Source organism: Larus michahellis, chromosome 7 (genome assembly GCF_964199755.1).
Source record: "Larus michahellis chromosome 7, bLarMic1.1, whole genome shotgun sequence".
Lineage (NCBI taxonomy): Eukaryota > Metazoa > Chordata > Aves > Charadriiformes > Laridae > Larus > Larus michahellis.
Genome location: NC_133902.1, coordinates 39,370,253 through 39,395,675, shown reverse-complemented (window position 1 = coordinate 39,395,675; position 25,423 = coordinate 39,370,253). Strand labels below are relative to the sequence as shown.

The following is a 25,423-nucleotide window of genomic DNA, read 5'->3' as shown; positions in this document are numbered from 1 at the left end:
ACCGGCCCCGCCGCACGCGTTACCGCCACCGGGGCTGGAGCGAGGCCCAGCTCCCGCCCCGCTGGAGCCCGGCCCGGCCCGGCCCGCCTCGGCACAGCGCTCCGCACGGGCGCGCCCCGCCGCCTCACAGCCCCGGCGACCCCCGCTGCCCGCCGCGGCTCCCCCCTCCCGGAAACAGCGCTGCCGGAGAGGCGAGCTCCCATTGGTCCCTTTCTGTCACACCTTCCCGCCTCTTCGGTGCTGCGCGGGCGGCGATTGGCTACTGGGGGTTGTCAGTCGGAGAGGGCGAGCCCCGCCGGTGCCCGGGCTGCGCTCTGGTGAGGCGGGCGCAGCTGCCGGGCGCCGCGGCGGCTGGTGCGGCTGCGGGCGGAGCAGTGATGCCGGCTGCGGGGCGGCGTACGGCAGCGGCAGCCCGGCGGGGAGCGGCGTGCGCCCAGGCGGGCGACGGCGGCGAGTGCGGCCGGTAAGGTCCGGCCGCGGGGAAGGCGGATGCCCGCCTCTGTGCGCCTCCGTGCTGAAGGGGCTGGCGGCAGCGGTACCGGCACGGGTGGAGCGGCGGGCGGGCGGGCGGGCGGGATGCCTGCGGCGGGCGGCGGTGGGCCGCGACGGGCAGGGGTCGTGGGCGGGCGGGTGCGGTCCCCCACCGCCCCTTGCCGTGCCCTTCAGCGCGGCGGTCCCGGCCGTATCCCGTCCCGGTCCCCGGGCGGGACCGGCGGCACGGCGGGAACTTCGATGCTGCCGCCCGGTGGTGCCCGCGGTTGCCGCGGCGGGGGGCGACACTAGCCCGCCAATCGGGTCTGACGGAGGGGCTGCGGTGCTGCCCACTCGGGTCCTCCGTCGCCTCGGGAGGGCTAGGGGGAGCGGCCGGAGCGCGGGGGGGACACGCCGAACGGTGCCGCCGGTGTCCCCGGCGCTGCCGGTGAGGGGCTGCCGGGGAGGTGGGGGCTGGTCGCTGGGAAAGGCGGATCGCGCCGCGTCCCCGGCACCCATCCGGGGTTTGAACTCCCCTTTGAGGAAGGATTTTACTCGAACGTGGTCCCGGACGCCGGCCTGGGCGATTGACACGCGGGGGGAACTACGGCAGGTGGTGGGCTTGTTGTGGCCGCGGACTGTATATTAAAGTTGTTAAAAGAGTTTAAAGAAAAGTTATTTTAAAGTACGGTGATGGTTGATATGTGACCAGTGGCTGTTGAGAGGGAGGAATCCCAAAGATGAAATCCCGTTTATCCGTGTGCGCACTTTTTCATTGTTCTTCAACCTGCTGTACTTCAGTGATAGAAGATGGTATTGGAAGGCTTTGAAGTATTGACAAATCTTGTTAATATAGAAAAAATAGCCTTTAGATGTTCTTTATAGACGTTAGTGGAAACATTCAGAATCTTGATTATATAACATTTTAAGGAATCGTTAGGATGCTGCTGGACTTGGAGATGATGAACCTGATCATGGAAATAAAGAGGAGTTTTGACATTGATTCAGCAGGAGGCAAGATAGCATCCACAATGAACATCCACAATGAAGAGAAAATAGTTTCTGTTATCTCTTGATTATTTTGCATGTGATAGGTTGGGCATTTTAAACATTAAGAAACATTGTCTGCAGAAAACATAAAGAGCATTTAATTTGATTCATTTTTTCATTCTTCGGTAGCTGTAAGCTTCCTTCCCTACTTTCTAGGAGTGCATTGATTTGGTTCTCTCTTGATACAGAGCATTCTGATGTATTAATTAATTTATAAGGATGCATTCAGTCACGTGATGCATAATATGCTTTCAGAATTTTTGAAAATCATGTGATAGATGGCAAGGATGAATAACCACCATAAGCCCCGTTGTTACAAATACATGTACTCTCTGCTTTGGAGAGCTGAAGCCCTCCAGTTTTACAGCTGAGGGGGAGGCGCTAGTAAGCGTGAAAGATCTGAGGTGTGGAATTTATAACTGATACAGGTTAATATTGTTCCCTCCCTGCATCCACTAAATATTGTTTTTGACGAAACATAAATTGCTAATGAAATTTCAGTTTCTTGTACATTACCAATTCTAGATAGATCCAGCAAAATGTCATATTGGCAAACCAGTTTTTCAGAAACCTCATTTAGTTAACTTGAAATCAATGTCTTCAGACCATTTCAGGTTAATTTAGAGAGCACTCCTGATCCAAATACGTTTCACATAGCCATGATGCAATGTCTGAGGTGCACTCAGTTGTGCTAGTCTGCCTCATATGTCATCTGTGTTTTTTTTACAAGCCCCAAATTTTTGTGGTGGTTTTTTGTCAGAGACCAGTAGAATTTCTGCAAAGATTACAGGCTGAAAACACCAAGCTTTTTTTTTTTTTTCCCCTCTTGTAAGTAACACCAAATTTTAGTTTAAAATTCTAGTTTATGAATGGTAAACTGTAGAACCTTCAGCACATGAGTAGTCATTATTCGTGACACTCGTTTCACCATGATTGTTCTCAGGAGGACGTGCATGCAGGAGAATGTATGCCACTGTGTTTGCTACATAGCCTGTCTTTGTCTTAACTACTTTTTTCCCTCAGTTCTTAGGAAACCTTTTCTAAAAGATCAAAATATTTCAATTATATATCTTCAGAAGGGTGCTCGATTCAGCGTTGATTTCTCTTCTTTGTCTGTTAATAAGTTACCAACTTTTTTGGAGCAGGGATTGTCCCACCACTAAAGTGAATATGAATGTATTAACTGTCTACTTTTAAAAAAATATTCATCAGCTACAGACTTACTAATATTCCTAATTATTATCATTATATAATGCTCATACCTAGTTAAAACTAGAGAAGAATGCAGAAGTTTCGGAGATTGTTAGTTTGCTTTTCATAGTTTTCTTCTATATAAAAGAAAATCAGCCCTCCCAAGTAAAAGGACGCTCACTAAAGTGACAAAAAAAGATCTTGGGTTTTCCTAAGCTGCTTTTGTAGTAAAAATTTTTACAGGAAAGTATTGCTATATGCAATGTAATAAGAAATCTGGAACTGAAGCAGTCAAGGCTGTCACATTCTCCAGCCTGCTGCCTATTTAGTTGCTTAGGTAAAGGTAGATATTAAAATAATATTGATGTAATTTGCCATAAGTAGTAGTAAAATTATTTCTTTTGATACAGCTAGGGAAAACAAGTGCTATGCTTTTTTAGAAAAAATCACATATGGACATTTAGTTGAACTACTGAATTGTTGCAGAAGATCATGGAAAAGATGAACAAATGATGTATCTTCTTCTAGTTGTATTAGATCGTGCAAACGGTACACTGATCTTTTTGGAAAAGCTAACACCATTTTTGAACTGCAGTTAAAATGCTGACTTGTAGCTGTTAGTACTGTCTCCAGTAAATACAGCGACTGTAAATGCTGATGTATGGAAGCTCTGCAGAATTCCAGATAAACAGAAGTATAAAACGCCTCCACATCCAAGTGTTCCCTTTTTCACTTACATGCGTCAGATGTTTCCAAATGGTGATAGTATCTGCTGCTGCCTAACACTGCCATAGGCATAAGTGAATGACCAAGATTGCTCTTCTTCAGGTCCTGTGGTGTCTCCTGCGAATGCTTTCCCAGGAGGTTAACAAAAGATACTCATAAACAGGACATGGGAATTCAGCTCCTGATGCTGAGGGCACAGGTCTCAACAGAATAACCAAGGGAGGTGAAGGTGGGCGAGTTCTTCTTTGACTGATAGGCAGGCAGGCATAAATTCTGGCAGAGCTGTGCAGGCTGCCCATGTGTTGGTGGCTGAGATCAGCTTTCTAGAGTTCACCCAGGAAAAAGAAAGGACGTCCAAGTCTCTCTGAGCCTTGGGCCTGCTTGTGGGTAGTATTAATACAGGGATGAATCAAGGTGTGTTAACAAATTACAGATCTCATTTACAAGCACACCCCTCTTCTTGTATCACTACCTAAAATGTAAAATTGCTAGGTATTGTGCAGGTGTAGTGGGGGGCGGACACTCTTTTTTAACCCTCCTGCATTCTGATTTTTGTAGCTCTCAATTTAACCTCCCAAACTATTGTGAGTAATCTAAATATCTGCAATAGTTGCTCATCAAAACTGTACTTTATTATTCCCTTAAGAATGAAAATGCATAATTTAATGCATATATAAATGTTTAATTTAATGTATAACATATCACTGGATATATTTATGAAATACGTAAGTATACATTCTTCCCTTCTGAATAACAAGAAGTTACCAAATACTGGAGAGGGAGCTAATGGTAAAGAGTGAAGTGAGTGAAGAATATGCTGTACAACTGAAACCATGTGATAATTCTGTTGAGCTATATTTATTCATTTCTATGGAAGGTTGCCAGCATACCTTCTCCCTTTGCAGAAGGGTGTTCTGTATTATCAGTAGCCTCAAAATATTTCAGTTACAATATGCCTATTTCATGTATAAATACTTTCTGTAGAAGAGAAGAGGGCAGAAAATACCTTACAGATACTGGCTTTTGCACTCAGCTTCTTAAGACTGACATCCGAGTACCAGTAAGCTTTAACTCTTACTATTTTTTGAGACTTGCTGTAGTAAAAATTAGAATGACTTACACGCCTAACCTTGCCTCCCTTTGAGCTGTTCTGCAGCTCTGCTGTTTGAGGGGCTGATGTTTGTTTCTTTTGTCCCACAGCAGGTGGCTACATTTTCATTGAAATAGCGGATCCTGCTGTGGAACAACATCTGTGGCTTTGTGGGAGTCACACTGGCTGGAGTAATTCAAATATTCCCTCCTGGGTCTGACCCTTACTTTTTTTTAAAGATCTAGTACTAATTTATTGCGTAATATAGGATATTATATGTTAGAATTGATACTGAAGATCTGCTGTCATTCAAATCTGACGTGTATCTTTCACAGCAGATAAGAAGCTGGGGTGTAACCTTTTTTTTGTGGTTTTTTTCAGAGCTTAACAGAAGACTTTAGGGAAAATTGAAGTTAAGAATAACAGAAAAGCTCTGTTGGGTCAAACCAGGGGGCCTTCATATTCAGGGTTTGGTCTCCAGCAGTGACATTAAGGGATGCTATTTAGGGGCTGTTCACAAACCTAGCCACTTTATGTATCTGTTCCCTTGTACATTCCCTGCGTACTTAGTTTTCATATTAGGGATGGTAGGTATCTATCTGCTCAGTGCTTTAAGAACCTGTTTGTGGACCTGCCAACCAAGAACTTGTCTTTTTCAAACTTGCTGATGCTCACTACCTTCACAACCTCCTGCGGTGGTAAGTTCCAGAAGCTTACTACTACCTTTGTAAAGAAGCATTCTAATGTTTTGTAAACTAATGTCTTACTAGCTTTGTTAAACGTCCCTTAGTTCTATTACTGGAGGCTTTAGCAGGCAGAAGTTTTATGTTAGTTTATTTATCACCTTCATGGTTTAATTTGATCATATTTTGCTTCAGCCTTCTCTCCAACTGAAGAACCTCTTTAGTCTCCTTTTCTAAGGCAGGCACTCCATCCTTTTAGTGTTTTGTTTGCCCTTCTCTGACTACAGTCTGTCCTTGAGATGCAGAGTCCAGAACTTCACACACTACTCGACATGTGGGTGGACCAAGGTTGTAGAAATGTTTTGCTAGGTTTTTTGGTTGCTGTTGAACATAAAAATGTTAATTCCAGGGATCTGTCAATAATGTAATTTGTCAGCATGGTGTGTATGTGATTTAGATCTTTTTTCATTAGATGTATTAGCTTAGTATCTACACTAAAGTTCATTTGTCATCTTTTTGTCCAGTCTGAGTTTTGCGAGGTACTTCTGGAGTTCTTTGCCATCAGCATGGCATTAGTTCTGTGCTCGAAGGCAACTTCCTGTCTTTGTCCCAATTTTGCAAACAGTATTGTTCCTTATGAGTATTTTTGCATGTACATCTGAGAGGGATAAAAGTGTTGGGGCAAATCAGTCAAGGTGTTTGTAGATCTTAAACATGGCTTGTATGTAACACGGACTTTGCTTTTTTCTTGTTTTTATTTAGTGTTTTTTTTTTAAACCTCAGCAAGCGTGATCTCAGAAGAATGACAGGTTAAGGCTGTATCCAGAAACCCAAACCAGATAAGAAAGAAAGAACACTCTGAAAGATGGCATTCATAGCATTTAATCCAACAGCACTGAATGGGGAAATGAGAATGGTGGTATATGGTATTTGATCCACATTGATTGCTATTAAAATTATGTTTAATTAAAACCAGAGAAGCTTTTAAAAATATTGGAGTATGAAGTTTACTCAAATAGGTTTAATGCTTTCCTAGTGTCTCTATGGATGCACTACATAACAGTCTTAACTCCAGTACCATCTAATTAATCACCTTCCATTTGTGAACTACATGTCATAGTAACATTAAAATAATAAGCAAAGCTTTTCCCCTCCTCCCTCACAGTTTTATTAGAGGTTAGATTGGAAGCCCACCATATAGAAAGGACCTCTTCGTGTTCCTTGTTCAAAACCAGGCTAGTCATTTGATATTCAGAGCACGTCACTTAGAAGAGCTGCTGCACTGCAAACAGCATTGAGAGTGAGGTTTAAAGAAACATTAGAAATGTATTATTAGTGTGCTGCATTAATACTTGGTGTTTATTAGTAATAAATGTGGTTTCACAGCAGTGTAAGTGACTCCAGCTGATGATCCTGTCTTCCCTTCCCCCAGTCACAATGACTCCATCCTTACTAACGCCTTGCAGAACCACTTCAGCATATTAGTCTGGCAGAAGACAACTTTTCCCCACTGTCCACTGGTTTAAAAAACCAAACCAAAACAGAAACCCACTTTCTGCCAGCTTGAATCTGCTTCATAGAAGACTTTACAAAGGCTGATGCAAGGATGCAAGGGAGGATGTATGAAGGTAAATGCAAGAGGGGAGCAGGATGGTTGACAGGCAGCAGTTAAATTACCTTACGTGCTTGTCAAACCACAGCCTGAAGCACTGTTCTGTTTCTTGATTTATTGTTGTTAAAGTACTTGGCAGAAGTACAGGACTATTTTAGTAGTCAACCTATTTAAATATTTAGCTTAAAGAGTTATATTTTAGATGCTTTGCAGGAAGGTCCCAGCTGTTTTACTATTCATTGATGAGGTCATCTGCTGTGTAAATCTGGCTGTCTAAAAGACTGTTATACCAACTGTAGTTATTTGCAGCAATAGTATTTTTCTTTCATTTTGTTTTCCACCATAACACAGTTCACCAAAACAGCTTTTTCAAATTAGTATGTATTCAAGTATGTAACAAATATAATATTTCTATTATTCAAATTTAGTAATGGGTGGTTTAAAGTCAGATTTCACCTTAATGGATGCTGTTTGCCAGAATTTGTAGCGACCAAGACTACGTCGTTTGCCACAGAAAAAGGTTTTGGTGCATCCCTTTTGCATGGTATGCTTGAAAATCACCTAGTGCTACTTCATGACAAACATGTCCTTGTGTACAGTAGCTGCAAAGTCATGGTCAGCTTTCTGTTGGCTGATGCAGCTCGAGATTAGTTTAGTGTGGAGTAGTGAGTTCATGATAGCCTGCAAGGATGTCATGGATGGACGTGAACGCTGTTGGTGTATGGTCTGCACAATTTCCCCCTCTGCCCAGTGCTTACAGGCCACAGTAGTGCTAATTGATGAATCTGTGCTGAATGCATTTAGCAGCACACTGGTAGAGCACTGCCACTTACACTGCTTATCTGCCTTAAACAGACTGTTGTAAGTGGAACTTGTCTTCCATTGTTTAATTATGACAGTATCTTCTTGTGTTAAGATGTATGCAATCATTCATTGGACATTTTTATAAGATACTTCAGAATCATCAGCCAAATTTTAATGTTTTCTTCCCTAGAAAAAATACTTTTGTGTAGATAGAACGGTACATGTAAAGGAAGCCACACTGCTGTGGGCATCCACAAAATATTCTAAAACAGTTAATTTCTTCAATGTACATTTTCTAAGAAGGCACTTTAAATCTCAAGAAATCATTTGGTCTGTTAGGCAGCTAATGAGAGTGGCACTAATATATTCATGGCATTGTACTGTAATTTTTTTTAATAAAAGTTTATTTAAAGCGTTCAAAATTTGCAAGAAATGTAGAAAAATAATACATTTTGCTTGGATTTCAGACTTTGGAGGAAGCCCGCTGGTTTTTCTTTTTGCCAGGCTTTTGAGTGTGCTGTCTATTTGTTAAAAGGCTTCAGAAAATGCATCTTATCTCAAATGTAATCATAAAGTAAATTCTGTTATATGTAATTCACTACTGTATTTGCTTACAATAAGCTAGGAAGTAACATAGCACTGCTAAAGGTTGGCTGAAAGATTCAAATGTATGAGCATAGCTGATCATACTACAGGTTTTCATCCCATGAATTAAGCTTCAAATGAAAGTTTCTCACCAAGTTATTGGTAACTAGGTCAGTTTGAGTCTGACGTCTCAAGTCTGCATATACTTGCTTGGGATTCACCTCTGTCCTCTCAGTTTGTTAAAGAGCACTTTACTACTTCTGCTCTGTAATACCTGCTACACAAATATTTTGCTATGTCGCAGCTCAGGTGAAGAAATGTTTTGCAATCTCCAAAGAGGCTGACCTACTTGCTGGAAATTTTCATGTGCAGATTTCAGGTTACTGTACAAAGTCAAACATTGCCATCGATGAACTGGGGGTGGAAACAGACTGTAGAAATCAGAAGTAGAATTTGAGCATCTGGGCTGCTACTCACGTTGCAAGTTGGATCATATTAAACATCTTACATGGAAAATATACTGTTACTGGGATAAGATTGTTTTATCTGTATATTTTGTGTACTTTATGAAATTAGAACTCAATGGGAGTAGAATTCAACACATTATGTCCTAGTTACAAGTAAGGAGGAGATATTGAAATACTGTATTATGATATCTTACTCTAAATATTTCTCTGGAGAAAATACAAAATCTTGTTAGATGTGGGTATGAACAAGAGAGGTGTGCTTACAGAGATCAAATAAAAACCTATTTAAACTAAGATCTAACTTCTAGAAGTTCTATACTGTTTATTCAGTAATATCCTCATTTAAAAGGGAAATGAAATACTATTGTTTGTTACTCGCGCAAATTCTAAGCATAAACAGCCAACTCTGTTAAAAATTTCCAAACTAAGATGTTTGCTGTGAAATGTTTTTCATTTGCAGAGAAGAAACAGTTATTCTTCCTCTTTCAGGTTTGGTATTGATATCACTGAAGTCTTGTGCAAAGTGAATTTGGTATTGCACCTCACGTTGTAAAATTGCTCTTTATCATCTGACACAATTAGACAGTGCTGTAATCTCAGGAATGGTCACGACAAAAGTAGGTGGCAAAAGAATTTCCTAGTAAAAGCAAAAAGCTCACCTGTAGGTTTTTGGAGAGGGAAGTCATGCCATAGCATCAGCTGTCCACTTTCAGATATTTTGTCATTTCAATTTTCTGAAACAAAATTAATTAATTCTTTTCAGAAAGTAAAACATAAAATGTCAGACTGCAAAATGGCTCAAAAAAAATTGCACAGAAAGTAACTGAGTCATAAGTAATAGGTTTTCCTCTGAAGATGTTACACTTTTATTAGATAGCAGACTATGCATCAAGTCATGTGTGAATGAATGTGGATGATGCAGCAGAAGCTGTGGATTATATGACAAGGAGAACTTCACAGTAGGCTTCTGCTAGGTTTTCTTTGCCCGGCAAGGACTTCTTGGAACAAAGACACCCTACCTGGGAGATAGAATACTTCCCCGAGCCTCTTGCTGCATTTCATCACTGGCTTTTGACCGAGGCACCTGACTGTTATTGGCTGGGTTATTGCAGATCATTCTGGCTGGCTGTCATGGGATCACAGGTCCGCTTAGAGGTAGGCACCAAGGCATAGGAGTTTGAGCCTGGGCCAGACCATACCCATTTTATATAATTTTTAACTATATATTACTATAATAACCACAAAGTCTGGGGAAGCCATGTATTGGTTAATGTGTCACAGCTGAGGTCACCTGGAAATCATCTCCTTCATAATTTGAAAACTCTAAGAAAGGAAAATTTCTTTATAACCCAGTAAAAGTAAGCAACATAAAGTACTAATGGAACTTGTCTTTTGTAAAGTATGTCGCTTATTTTCTGTGTGGTCACTCAGCCAAGTTACTGCATGTTTTCATTTCTCTATTAGGTGCTTGTTTGAGGTGATTGCCCTGTAGTGAGACTTCTGACATGAGCAAACAGGTCAATTACGCCTGAGCAAGTCCTGTGCACTTTGTACAGCTGTCAGTGAAATGAAGACTCAGACCTCTTGTAATTCTGTATAAGACCTTTTGGGCTCAGGTAGTTATGACTTTGACTGCATGTTGCCTGATATTTTGGAACTAACTTAGAGCTTATACTATCCAGAATTATTGTTACTGCGGTTCTTCTAGCAAAATACCAATAAGGGTTCTGCGTGGTTTTTCCAACTTTTGTAGATCTACCCAACCTTTTTGAAAACGTGTTTTGCCCATCTTTCAAACTCTATCAGTTTTTCTGTTATTGGGTCGATATGACCTATAAGCTTACACTTATACAACATGCACTTGTTTGAAAGTAATTTTTAATCACAGTTTTAACAACATGGCTTCAAGCACCTATATTAAAAATATAATGTTTTTACTCTTTAAAAGATGTTTTCTAATTCTCTTTAAGACATAGCACGTGTGCGCAGATAGCAAGAAGCATCTACTATCCTGTATGTTGAAACATCCTCTGAATAAAAAAATATAGTGATTAATACTGGAAATCAGTTTTAGTATTAGTTACATTACAAATGCTTTTAATAGTACTTGTACTGGTTTCTTTACAGTCTTTGAAAATGAGTTATCTGTGGAACAAGTTAAGAAGTTTCTACACAGCGCAGCAGAGACATGCTGTCAGTTTTGGCTCCCGTATTCCCCGTTGCTCTGAACACCAGAGGAGATTTGCTTAGGCCAGAGACAACCAAGGGCAGCAGCCCTGGCTGGATGTGGTGGATCAGTTGCCAGGTCGCGTTCTGGCCACTGCTTGCTGTAACTAATTGGTCCCAGCCACTAGAGTGCAGCCGGGAGAGCCAGATGACATCTGCTGTCTCTGAAAGTGCTCTCAGACAAAGGAATGTGCATGTGTACCTGGTGGCACTTGTAATTGCTTGGATGAGTGAAGCTCAAGGGTAGGACAGTTTGGTCCCCCAGGTGGCATGAGCCAAACCTGTGTTGGTGCTGAGGACAATACAGGATAAAGTAGCTGTTAACTGGATTTGGGACAGCTTGTTGCTGTTGCGGAGTACAAACTTCATGCACCTGGGGATCTGGCCTGGCATTTTCACAGGGATGATAAAAATGCTGATCAGGACTTTAGTTTCATCTTTTCTCAATTCAAAAGCCTTCTAAATACGCAGTATCTACATATTTATTAATGCATGCCTAAATTCTTAATCCATTATGTTGTCTTGTGTACTACCTGTGAACTTTGTAATTGCTTCAGTTTTGTACGTTATTCTTATGTGCCAGGATTTCATAACTCACTGGATAATGTTTTTTTCCTGATTTACAGAGAAGGGCATAGTATTACTAAAGGTATCTCTGCTTTGTTATCTGATGGACTATTTCCATGAAGAAAAATAATTGTTTTGACTTTTGTATACTTTCAGTGCTGAAAAATAAAATCATGTTAAGCTTTTGAAGGAGATGACCACATCTTTCATATGTAAAACAATACAGATTGTTGTAGCCTTAGTTTCTTTTACTATATAGTAACTAGATAAGAATATAGTTAATATTAGATGGAGAAGAATATATTTATAGTATCAGGTTATTTCATGGCACATGAAAATGTATGTGGTTGCTCTTCTCTGTCTAGAAGGACAAAGATTTATAGTCTTTGAACAGTTCTGATAGGTGATATTGTGAAAGATAATTAGAAGAACCATGGAGGTGACACGTGGGGTTTAGAAAATCTGTAATGAACCCCACAGTGGTTGAATTGAGGACTTACAAACGGAAAAACACTTTTTTTTTACTAGTAGAACTTCATTAGGCTAGATATTTTTCAATGAGATGCGGTGACATGCTTAAAGACAAATAGATTTTCTAACTGTATAAGTAATATAACAATATATTGTAATGAAAATTCAGGAGGTGTTCCTTATGAAGCATAGCATTAAAATTTCATATATAACCGATATGGAAGTGATTAAATTTGTTTACAAGGAAAAGTTGGTACCACGGTAGTAAGGAATACTACAAGCTAATACTGCCTTTATCTGAAGATTTATTATTTTGTGGTAATGAAATATTGCAATAACCTTGTGCACCTCTAGAGAAGAACCTCAACTACAGCTCTCTGGAGTTATTCTTCAAACCATATTATTATTCTGCATAAATAATTTTTATGCAAAGAAAGTTACAATAAACAGAACCATACAAATGACACGATCATATTCAATGTTAACAAATGCATAAAAGGCAGGCTAATATACAAGTATGTAGATGGAGAAAAACAAATAGTAAAACTAGTTTATTGCCAAGTGGGTTTCACATTCAAGTCTTTACCCAAAGCCCACTGGACTAACTAAAAGCGATCTCTAAGACTTCAGTTAATTTCAGTCAATCTTGAGTCCTTTCCTACCTTCCATGAGAGCGAAAAGCCAGGACTTCCCTGAATTTCAGTAAATCTGTTTTTGGGATTTAGGTAGTTAATACACCTTAGTGCATTTACCAGCTTTCTCTTGAACACAGCGTTGCGAAGATTTATAGTTTCTTTTTCCCCCATCCTGTGGGTTCGTCAGGATACTACCTGTACTGTTTCATAATGTTTGTTTTATCAGGGCTTAGGAGGACTTTGCTTTCGTAGTATTTGTTTACTGTCAGGAATACCTTGCTCGATTTTTGTACTATATTTGTTCTGGAAATAATGAGAGAGAAAGCAGTGAAAACTGTGTGAGCGTGGGCTAGAAATTTAAGTTGGCAGCATAGTTCATATTAAAGTTGACATGCATTTTAAGGTTTTAAAGGAGTTCCGAATTCTCAGAGGAAAGGGAACTTTGTTATTTAGCTTATTCAGTCAGGGTTTTTTCTTAAATGTTCTTGCTTTTCCAGGCTGCTCTTCTTTCTTTTATTTAACAAAAGGTAAACAAATTTGCATTTTTAAAAAAAAAAGAAAATTGAATAAAAAGATGGTATGCTCTGTTTTACAAGGATCGTTTGAAGGACAAGCATTCCTAGGAAGCTTGTATATTATTTTTGGTTTTCTTAGTGTAAACTATGAAAAACAATTTTTCAGTTTTTTCTCTTGGGATCCAACTGTGATTTTCATACATATGAAGACATGCCATATGCATATGGTGCTTTGTTCCTTTCAAACATACAACTCTCATCGTTTGGGGAGTAAGTATAACCCAGTTATTTCTTGTTATGAGGAAATACTGAACTCTACAAAAACGTGTTACCTAGAAATTTGTGTGCCTGTTATTAGCTTAAAAGGGAAACAGCTTTCCTTCTCTTCTTGCTGTATTATACCTGGTGTATTGGTATGAAAATTATTCTTTTGATTAGGTCAAATCTTTTCAGTATGTCATTAAGATACATACAGAAGACCTGACCTTGCAGACCTGAAGTACATAAAGCTCACAGAAAAGTCAATAGGATGTTTGTTCATGAAATGAGAATCTCGATGAGCTAAAGACTGTACTACTTCTAATAAAACTTTGCATCAAGCTTAAATTCATAATACCATACCAGCTACGCCATACTGAACTCCTAAGGAAATGCAGTTTGAACTCCAATGTTTACCCAATATAAAAGTGATAAATGGCACTAATGGCACATGGCTCTAATGGAAATGCCATTTTTTGGTGCCGGGTAGTTACCCAGTGACACTGAAGATAATTACTTTGGTGCAGGAATTTGGCATGTTATTTAGCAGTGTTCTAGCTAGGATGCATTTCAATGGCATTTTATTAAATATGCCAATTACTGTATAGCGTTTTACTTCTGATGGCAGCGACACATGAATTCTCAGAAAATGCGTGTCTGCTTCACAAAGTCAGATGGTCTCCAGGATCCTGTTTTAGGGTCATGTCGTCAAACTTGGCATAAACCTGTATCTGAATTTCATTTGCACTTTTTTTTCCAGGTCAGTTTCACCAGAGGGTATCAAGGAAGATGCTTAAAGTGTAGCCACATGAAACACATGCTATGCTTTTTATCAGAGAGGTATCAGTCAACAGAGGTGGTGTTTATTGTCTTTTCCTATTCTACAGAAAGACCAGATTTCATTCCCTCTGGAGCTCTGTAACAGTTGCAGATAGATAGAATTTCCTAAAGGGAAAGGATAAGCCTGCCCCACTTCTGCTGTTTGCTTTTGAATTGCTGTTGCCTATGGCCAGCTAACAGGTGCTGTTTTCTCTTCTGTCCTGCAATTACCATCTCTCTGACCATCCACATGGCTGCATGCCAGTGGAAGATGATGTAGATCCTAAATTCTTTATGGGGCTTTTCTTTTGAATTGATAAAACTGCGTGCATACACTTATTTTTAGATCATTTGCAACTGAAGCACATATGTTTCTCAGCATGATAAAAAGGGCATACGAGGACTGGTTAGGCATGATCAGCAATTTTGGAAGCATGAGATGCTTTTTAGAAAATAACGTTGCAGAAGAGGTGTTTTTGAAAGAGTGCAGTAGGGGTTTTTCGGTTGAATTTGGTAGCGGTGACAAGTGTTGACATCTGTAAAACATGAGTTCATCTCTTTATCCACAAGACAACCACAGCACAAGCAGCACCAACTTAAACTAATCTCCTCTGTGCCAGTATTTTTTATTTGTCTTTTATAATTTAGTATCAATGCCCAGTGAGCGAATTTATACACATGCTTTATTTTTTGCTTAGTTACTGCCTTCAGGTTTTTCAGGGTTGATTTTTAAATTGCCAACAAGTGTGACGGTAGCAGTGCTTTTATTTTTGATGTGGACAAAATATGCAGTAAACTACTCTAAATGAACACAACTACATTGAAACTCTACTCTCTCTGTGTGCAGAACAAAGATACCCAAACGACTCCTGTACTAGAAGCAATATCATCACAATAGCATGAAGCTTCTTATATGTTAATAGACTCAGCTGAGAAAATACAACTGTATGAGAGTAGTATAATGCCTAAATTGACTTGTCTACCTCTTCACTGAACCCAGAGTCAGTCATGTGACTTTAAAGGATCTTGCAATTTTTTGTTGAAGTAGAAAACAACAGTTCTGGCAGCAGGACTGCCTGTAAAATCTTAGTTAAGATTTCTTCAGTGCCCATTGCTTTCTTGTGTATCAGTATTATATAAAGACAGCAAGAGAGAAAATGCGTTAATGAATGTTATTTGGAATAAAAGTTTCTCTAATGTTCCATAAAGCTTTCGCTGCTCAGAAAAAAGAATTAGAGAGAATGGAGCCGTAGAAGACAACAGTTTTGGAACGTTCTCTATCCTTTTGGAAAAGTTAGAAATTCACCTTACACATCACTAAAAGAGGATATTGTGATTTGGTAGAGTTTGTGGGGTTTTGTTGGGTTTTGTTTGTTTGTTTGTGTAGATGTGTTTTCTTTACTGTCCAGATTAAGTTATTTGTTGTAATGTTCACTAATGTCATTTCAGCCACGTGAAAAAATCAGTGGTGTATTCATTTGCTTTTCTGTTGTTGTGAACCCTGTATCCTGTTTCAAAAAAAACACCACCTCTTGGCAGTTCATGGTATGCAGCACTTTACAGGTATCCACCGTCTTTTAGCCAGTGATTTCATTTTCCATTCTACAAGCATCTTTTAAATAAAAGTTGGAAGCCAATGCAGTTATATCCAGGTGTAAAATGGTTCTGTAAAAGTTAGTCCTTGAACATCTAGAATTCAGCAGATTCTGTATGTACCACTGTAGCATGAACTTAGTATAATTCTGTTTGGCAGCAATAGAACTTCCTTTTCAAGCTCAAGAGGTTGTATAAAACTATAATGTATATCTTAAAATATTACTGTTAGTACACTGATAAAAAAGCTAAACTGCAGACGTGACTCAAGACAGACGCCAAACTCTAATCACTGCAGATGCTAACCTGCGGTGGTGTAGTTATCACTAGTGGATTATCAGTAAGAGAACCCATACAGTTTTACCGTATAGCCACGAAGGCCAGAGAAGAGGGTGACTTTACAAAACTGCTGCAGAGAGCCTGTCTCATCGTCACAGGTCCTTGGGTTTTGAGATGCTGAGGGATTCAATCATTAGGAAATATGCTTTGGATAATGTAAGATCAGCATTGTGTTATACTCTGGCTATCCTTGTCTACAGTGTCTACCACATGAAGTACAACAGTCTAATAAAGATAATCCAATCATGGAACCTAATCTAATCAACCACAGAGCTAGACCCATAGTACAAAGATGCCTAAAGTTAGCTTGGCATTTTATGTTGTGAAACCAAATGAATGGTGCAGATTCAAACAAACTGGTACCAGGAGGTATCAAAGATACATTGTCTGCTCCAGTCTTCCCCTTTTCAGCAATTCCCTCATCATTTTTTTGGTAATGGTTTTGATTCACCAATACACAGCAGTACAATAACAATACCAAACTAGCCGTCGCCTAAATGTATTAACCCAACCAGCCTGGATAACATCCCACTTGAAGGCTTGACTTTACTTCTATGGGGAAATTACTGCCTGCGGTCACACCCTTTCCCCTGGCAGAAGGGGAAAATTCCTAAATTTTGATGCTGTTTGGTGGAAGGTTCTGTTCATGTATGTTAATTAGCTGTTATTATTAGTTATTTCCTTTAAAAATATTTTATTGTGTGTTAAACGAATACCAATCTCACAACAGCCACATCTTCTTATTCACTAGGTGTGATGTAAGCATGAGGCTACTGTTTTTAAACAGGGAGTTGTAATTTCTGGCTTTCCCCAGATATTAACTAAGTTCCTTTAAATAGATTTGGGGTAACATAGGAAGCAGTAGTCTACTTAAAAGCTTGTAGTCCTTTGAAAATATGTGCAATCTGATTCAGTGTGTTGATGAAGTCCAACCAAAAGACACTTTCTGGTGTTCCACAAAATAAATCCAGCGTCTCCACTCTTGCCAGCATGCTAGGATTTTCCTTTCCCATATAAAATGGATTTCTAGCTCATGACATGATTTAAAATTCTTGTATAAATGGTTAGGTATTATTGGGAAGATATTTCTTGGTTTGGAAAAATAATTTTTTTTTCCTTGGTGCTAAAATTATTGAGGTGGGAGGTTTGCAAGAGGGAAGCTTCAGTATCAGAACCCAAACTAGGCAAAGGGCTAAAAATGCATCTTAAGGACCATTAGTCAGAATAACTTGAGCTGACAGTAGCCAAGATTGTTTTATGTATGAAGTTCATAAAATAGCAAGTTGGTATCTTTAGCTGAGAAAAATACCTAAAGGGGTACGTTTTTTTGCTGCAGTTGCTAGGGAGCAGCTTATACTGTATCTGTGGGATATAATGGGAGTCATGTGTGAAATGCGCTACGCTGGTAATTTATCTCAAAGTGGTTAGAGCAGAATATTACATTCACAGAGCACATCTCATTGTACAAAATAAGAAGATGAGATGGATGCTGTTAGTAATGTTAGGTGACAGAACCACTGTGGTATACAAGGTACAGTACACGTGTCGGTAGGCTGTCAAGAGCGTGTCATTCCTACATGATTCATAGGTGTGCTATGATTAGGTGAGCAGAAAATTAATACGTTGGCTAGATGAGAGGAATGAACAGATCAGATGAGAAGAAGGAAAACCTGTATTTTGATGTATTTGACAGATGGGGGAATGATCAAGGTCCTGAGAATCCCAGGTCATGCATACTTTTTAAGACGAGCTCGTTGACAGGGAGTCTGTGCTGCCAGTAGTACGTTGTTTAACAAAATGAGGATGGGTAAATTGTAGGGGGATCTGACTGACCCTGCTCCAAAGTGAAGTTGCCACTGCATTTGGAGAAACAGTTGCTAGGCTATGAAATGTCAACATCTTTAATAGAAACCTTTATAATTACCTGGTTATAGAACTTCATTATTTTCTTTAAGAATCTGTCAGATTGGAATTATTTTTGTTGAAAACACAGCCGTAACAGTTTGGTATTATTGAAACTGTAAATGTAATACATCAATTATACAACCTTAACACCGATTTCTTACTTTAGTAGCATTAAGCATTTCTAAAAAATGATCCAAATATTGCTAAAGGTTTCCATTTTAATATCTTATTTAAAGTGTCACAAATATTTTTGCCTTATTGAATCAATACAGTGATACTATCTTGAAGCTTAAATTAATTGCTTCTCTCCTTTGAGCATTGGTGCAAGGTTTTCTCACATACTGTACACAGAGATCAAGTGTGTTTTCCTCAGCAATTACTGCATTTGTTCAAAGTGAATTAGAAAATCAAAAAATGTTAGGTACTCTCTTTAATTAGATGATTAAAGAACCCAGCAAGCAGTGTGATTTCAGATGAAAACGAAAGGTATTTCTTAGCATTTTTAGGCCATGCTAGAATTCAGATAAGACACTAGTTGTGCTGTACAGTTAAACTGTCACAAAAGGGTTTGCAGACTCTTGAAATGTTGTATGGCATATGGTTATAGTTCTCAACCAATTTTCTTTCCAGGCTCAGCCGCCTCACCTTGAAGGATGCTTTCAATAAGCAATCTTACTGTAAGCTGCCTGAAAGCAGGATGTTTTTCCTAACAGCATTTTGAAACCCATTGGACTTGGCCTTCACAAAACTTAGTGAGCAGATTATTGACTGCTACGTACTATGAAAATGCAGCTGAAGTTAATGAAGTTATGACTGTGTACACTAGACAAAGATTTTTCCCGAAAAAACATAATAATCTGCTTTTGCAGATTACTAACTTCTCCAACCTTTTCTTTTCTTTTCTTTTCTATTCAAGCTTTAGGTATTTGACTCTTCCTTTTAGCCTTCTTCCAACAGTTTAACTTCTGTTAATTTTTTCATAAAGGTCCAACATTTTTTTTCCCAAAGAGATCTTTTGCTAACAAAGGAACACCTCAAATTGATTCCAAAGGCTCTGTTTCACTGTTCAGACTTTGTGTGATGCCTTTTTTTGAACAGATTTGTTCCACACACATTGTACTGAGAAACAGTTACTTAATTTCAGAAATGCTACTAATTAACTAAAATGCAGAAGCCTTCCTCTGTAACTTTTTATATTTTTCTATTATCATTTTCCTTAATTGATTTATGTGTGGCTTATATTATTGTAAGTTTTAATTGTTGTTTAGAGCTACTCTCATATTATTGGTAGTATTATATGTAATAGTGTTATGTATCGTGTTATTATTATATTATTCTTCCCTGCCTGTATGTGACTTGGATGCCTTTACGTGAGGCAGTGTAAATGCAAGAAAGGACAACAGCCCCTTCTTCAAAGCACTTGAAGTTTGCCATTAGTCATTCAATCCACACTAGATATATGAATTATAGGGTATCTCTGAATTTGAAATTTTTGCTGTCAAGAAAAAACATGTTTAAAGGACTGGAAATATCTTCTAGTAAGCTGTATTTTTACAGACCTTAGCTTCATATATGATGGGCTTGTTGGCAATCCACTTATTTCTCTGTACCTTGGAAGATCTCTTAGGTCAACTGAGAATTTAGGGTTTCATCACAGACACAAAATTTGTGAAGTCAACATGATTACTAATGTCTTGCAGACCGTCTGCAAATTGTCTTTGCACTTCCAGTATTTTTTCATTTTTAAATACCAATTCAAGTTGATTGAGAAGAAATATTCTAAAACATTAGTCCTGGAAAAAGGGTGTAACAAATAAGCACATTAGCAATAAGCTGGTTTATACAGTAGCTACCTATTAAATTGATATTTGCATGTTCTAGTAAAGTGTATTTATATTTTGTGGAGAGTGAAAAGGTTTATCTGTTTATCAAGCTTGCTTGTGTTAATCTGGGGTGGAGGGAGGGAAGTAGGTTTGGTGGGTTTTTTTGTTTTTTTTTAAAGGAATTACACTTTGCACAAGATTGGGATTTTCAGGCACTACTTAGATAGTAATAGTAGTGCATTCTAATTTTATCATTCACTGTACTTCTTGATGATTTTGTTGGTAACAAAATCAAGTAGGCTTTGGCACTGAGCTGTTAAAACTCAGATATTTACAGGAGGCAAAATGAACATCTGTGAAATCTCTATTTCCAGAGCAGCGGTCACCTAAATGTAGGCGCTCATATGCAAATCCTGAGCCATCTCATGGAAATGTTCAGGAATTTAAGGTGTGGCCTAGGGAAAATACTGGAATGTTGCTTCTGCTCCTTTAATCCTTATAAATGTCTACAAATACGTAGCTTGTTTGGCTGCAAGGGTAAATTGAACAAAGTTGGGCTGATAAAACTTGATCGACAGTAATAGTCCTGTAGGGAATAACAGTCTAGAGTTTCCATTGTGTGATTATGCCACTGGCCTAACTCCTGTGTCTGAGCAAGGGCTGTCATTCAGTTAGTTTGGTTGGTTTATACCACATACGTATAACTCTTAAATGTCCAGAGCCAGCAATTTTGTGACTAGCAGAGTAATTCAAAGCTATAATTTCAAGGTAAAGTTCTGACTCCTTGTCTTTAATGCCATATATTCTATATCGTAATTCTATGCTCTTCCTGATGAGCCTACAAAATTTGCAATCAAAGAATATTCTTAGCACAGACAGCAGCCAAATTGCAAACAAAATTACACAAGTTTGCATGAATGTACTGGTGGACAGTATTCAAAATATTAAGAAAAAAATAAAAAATGCACCAGTTTGGTTTTGTCTGAGTGTGCCGGTGGGATAAGGTAATGTAACTTTCTAGAAGCACTGGCATTCAAGTTGACAGGACTTTCATCATTCGTCATGGGCATCAAGTTGATGAAAACAAAATAGATCTTCAAGTGCTCATTTTATTTTTGTAATATGCTCATAATCAGGATGTAATCTCTTTTCTTATTTGGTTAACCACACATACAAAATTACTTGCTTTGTCAGTATTTTACTAAAAGACATCTTTCTTATCCCAGTACATTTAAAATGTTTTTATTAGATGATAAAATCCTCATAATTTCTGTATGATTTAAGTATGTGAAGTGTCAAAACTTAAGTATTGCAACTGAAGCAGGATATGAAGAATTCTGATAATGCCAGTAATTAAGAAAAAGTTTTTCAGAATAAAATAGTTTTGGGTTGGTGTTTTGTTTTGGTTTGTTTTTTTTTTTTTTTCCAGAGTCACTTCTAAGGAAAGTAACGGAGCAAGAAATGGATTATTGGGATTTAAAGAAACAGAAATAAAGGCTCAATCAGCATGAATGAAACGTTTGTGCTAAGTCTTTCATAACCTCTGTTGAAGTGCCTTTCCTTGAAATACCATAAAATGCCTATTTTTATCTTTCAGTCATGTTGCAAGATAACTGACTTCAGTATTTCAAGTCTTTAGCCATACAAAGCTGTACAAATCCTAGAGTATCCTATGGAAGGAACCTGCAGTACCAAGAATCTAAACGTTTAAAGACATAAGAGAACTATAAAAAGAAATGAAATATTAGTCCTTGAAGGGATTTTTATAGCTTTAGTCTCTTTGAAAGATAAATATTATATAAAACCAAAATTCATAACAGGGAAGACTAATTTGAAAACATGTATTGTCCGTTTATGAGTTACGTTTATGTGGACAGAGCCCAAATTAGTGAAAGTGGTACAATCAATGTTCAGTGGGAGAACTGCAACGTAATTAGAGTTTAATCTTCAAACAAGCTTTCTCCTTCCCAATCATGCATTTGTTCTTTTCCTGCTTGGAATAGTTTGGGATGCACTAAAGCCAGATAACACCTGCATGTTTGCAAAAGCCTGAATGAACTGTGGGCTTGGGGAGGGAGGATTCCCCTCTGCTGTTCTGTGTTGCAACCATGGGCTGGGGCTAGAAGCTCTTTCAAGCAGACAGCACTGTAGCTACTCAAGGATGTAGCCTAAGGCAGTGTGCCTCTACATTGTAATTTATGTAGTAGGTGCGTTTAGATATACATTAAAAAGTTTAGCCTTGCTGTGCCGAAGTGATCCAGAGATGCTGAGTGGTAGTGAATCATCTTACTCTGCCATTGCACACTTCATTTCCCTGCAGTGTTTACCCCAGCATTTCCACCCAACTTTGGGCTGGCTATAAATTGGTTATGCAAGTTGTAAGACACAGAAAAGGATCCATAGGAGTGAGATGAAATAGAAACACCAGTGAATCACAGCCAAGGTCCAACAATCCTGCTCTCAGTAAAGATTGCTCTATCGCTGCTCAGCAAGTAAATCTTAAATTTCAAACATTAGTTTTGACTCCTTAAAATCCCTTGGTCCCCCTCACAGCTCTGTTTTCTGACAGAAAAGGTGCTTCTACAGTGTAGTTTGTTTAAATTAGATAATCCTAGCAAATGGTTGGATTGTGCAAGAAAGACCAAATGCTATTGTTGCTAGACATCTTTGTCATGTTTGTGGATTTTTTACATTATTTTATTACATTACATCTGCATATTACATTAGCAAAGCTATTTTTCTGGATCATTCAGCTTGGTCAAGATCAACAATAGAATGGTGAATATTACTTAGAATTAAATTTTTGTCATAATTGAACCATAACATAGTTCTATCATAGTATGTCTAAGATGTGATGTATTTAACATGGTATCATTCCCACTTTTAAATACCAGCAATTCAGTGGTTAACATACTGCATCTTGAGATGTACACTGAACACTGCCTTCCATCAAGGGTTCTCAGGGAATCACCTGTGAACTTGTTACAGACCACAGTAACTGCACGTGACTGGCAAAAGGTCTATAACATCAGTCTGTCCTGACTAGACCCAGCTGGTGAGCGCGGCTGTAGGATTGTCTCCAACTGTGTGAGGACGGAGGTGAGGCAGGACAAAGCAGGTAGCTGCATTCCAGTCAATGAAGAAGAATTTAAGCTGAATTGTGTTAAAGTTGACTAGTATCAGTCTACCCAGGGAGTTACTACCTGCGCCTCCCTACCTACATACTAGCTACTCTTTTGAGAGCCACAGACCTATTTAAGAAAATCTTTCAATGACAATTATAATAAGTCTGAGCAGAGACTGACTAATGAGCAGTTTCCTTCATCTTGCTGCATTGTGGCATCAAGTTTTGAACCGTGATTGGACAGTCGGCCAGGCATGAATTAAGTGATGTTGCCAATTTCTCCTTAATCCAACTCTTTCAATGTAAATAAAGTTGCAGGTGTTGCACTGCAAGCTAGTTTTGTTATGATAGAGCCCTTTGGTAGATGTTCTGTGTTCCTCTGGGAATTAAGCTGAGAACTCTGTTTTGTTGGGTTTTTTTAATTGATGAAGGTACCAAAATCAGTAACAATTAGCACTGTCTTAATTTAATAGTTGCTTCTAAAAGGAAAGAAGACCCACTCAGCAACTACATCATTTGTTATTCTTGCAGATTCTGGAGCTGCTGAACAGGCATCACGTCCTCCATGTGGGTTATGCTTGTTTAGTGCAGACGTAGTTTTGTTGTTTTTGTTTTTTTTAGCTGCCAACTAGTTTTAAGGAAACTTGTGATCAGCATATCCTTGATAAATGAAGCAGGTAAACAACTAAGAGCTCTTTGTCTGCTTTTCTGAAGTATGGGACCAGTTAGATTGATAGCATTCACTAAAAACAGCAGAGTCATTTGCACTTTCCGACTCTCCTGCTGCTGTGTTTGGTATTGTCTGGATGGAACGCCAAAATTAATCATTCCAAGACCTTGATGAATAGGACCGGGTTTTTTGTTTGCCTGTTTTCTAAATAGAATGTGATGCAGTACAAGGATCTTTCAATAGCACTGTACAGGCGATCCCTTCTGTGCCTACATTAGTGAATCACAAAGGTCAATGACAGAGTTCCTGCTTCCCTTTCCTAGGACAGAACATTGGTGGTGATTAAAATGGTGAGAGCCTGTAGTCAAAAGAGAGGCCTCTAAAGCCACAAACCTGTCATATGTGTTTGTCCATATTGTATGCTTTGTGTCCATGTGTCTGGCTGGTGGACAGCCAGCAGACTATCTACATACATGAATTTAATGCCCTAATGTTTTTTTGACTACACCTAACAGGCAAATAGTAGCCTTCTTAGAAGGTGATTTGTCCTGAACATTACAAGGAGTTTCTGTGGTCTAATCTGGTATGTTCTAGACATTCAAGACATTACGAAAGGACTGTACTAAATATATACTCTATAGTCTTCATGAATCTGTTTGTATTCAGAGCCCCCCGGAATTAAAAAAAAAGTATATCTAATAAAGATACTCTGACAATAGCGGTTTAATTTTGCATTGTTTTTCACCAAAATCTGTGGTCCTCCAGATAATTACTCCTAATTTAAATTCTAAATCATAGAATTGTCTAGGTTGGAAGGGACCTATAAGATCATCGAGTCGAGTCCAACCATCAACCTAACGCTGCCAAGTCCACCACTAAACCACGTCCCTAAACCCCATGTCTACCTGTCTTTTAAATACTTGCAGGGATGGCGACTCCACCACTTCCCTGGGTCGCCTGTTCCAATGTTCGATAACCCTTTGGGTGAAGAAATTTTTCCAAATATCCAATCTGAATCGCCTGGCATAACTTCAGGCCATTTGCTCTTGTCCTATCACTTGTTACTTGGGAGAAGAGACCGACCCCCACCTTTCTATAGCCTCCTTTCAGGTAGTTGTAGGGAGCAATAAGATCTCCCCTGAGTCTCACTGTTAATACCAATGAAAATTGGAATTACTATTCTGCCATTCCTAGTCTTTGTTATACAACTGGTGACAGAAAACGTGGTTATGAAATACCAGTATGATAGAGGATTCCTTGGCCTTGCTGCCAGTCCTTTATCAACTGAAGTGCAAAACTCTGGGGGGGCAGTTGGGCTTCTGACCCTTTGAGGAGGGCATCTCCCTTTGACAGACCACGCTGTTTCAAACCACAAGTCAAGAAACAGGTTTAATAGGTGTGAAAAGCAGTTGCCTGCAGACTGTAGCCAGTAAGAAAAAGGTTAAGGCAAGATTCAGACAAGCAGTAAGGCAGAGAAAGGAAGAAATGAAACAGTGATGCAGCTGCTATTTGTTTACTAGTAACCACATCTGAAACTAATTGTCCTGTATAGAAAGCTGAAGGAATTAGTCATTAGATTATTTTGGAAACCTCAAATAAAAACCTTGGAAAAGCTTTTGCTTTCTACCTCTGCATTTAACATACAAATTATTTTAATGTAATTCTTTTTATTCCTGAACGCTGGAGTACTTTGTTCAGCACAGACGTCTTCATACAGTGGAAATGAAATTGCAGTTGACACATGGATAAATGTCTAAATTATGCTGTATAATGATAAGCATTCACAGACTGTATAGTAT

General features: G+C 38.9%; 1 protein-coding gene across 2 annotated transcripts in view; it reads left to right on the top strand.

The window, feature by feature from the left end:
- The first annotated feature begins 268 nt into the window (after window positions 1–268).
- B3GALT1 (beta-1,3-galactosyltransferase 1) overlaps window positions 269–25,423 on the top strand; it is a 216,873-nt gene continuing 191,718 nt past the window's right edge. For both annotated transcript variants that reach the window (XM_074594038.1, XM_074594037.1), the window contains exon 1: window positions 269–463. The gene's annotated coding sequence lies outside the window, so the exon portion shown is untranslated. The remainder of the gene's footprint in view (window positions 464–25,423) is intronic.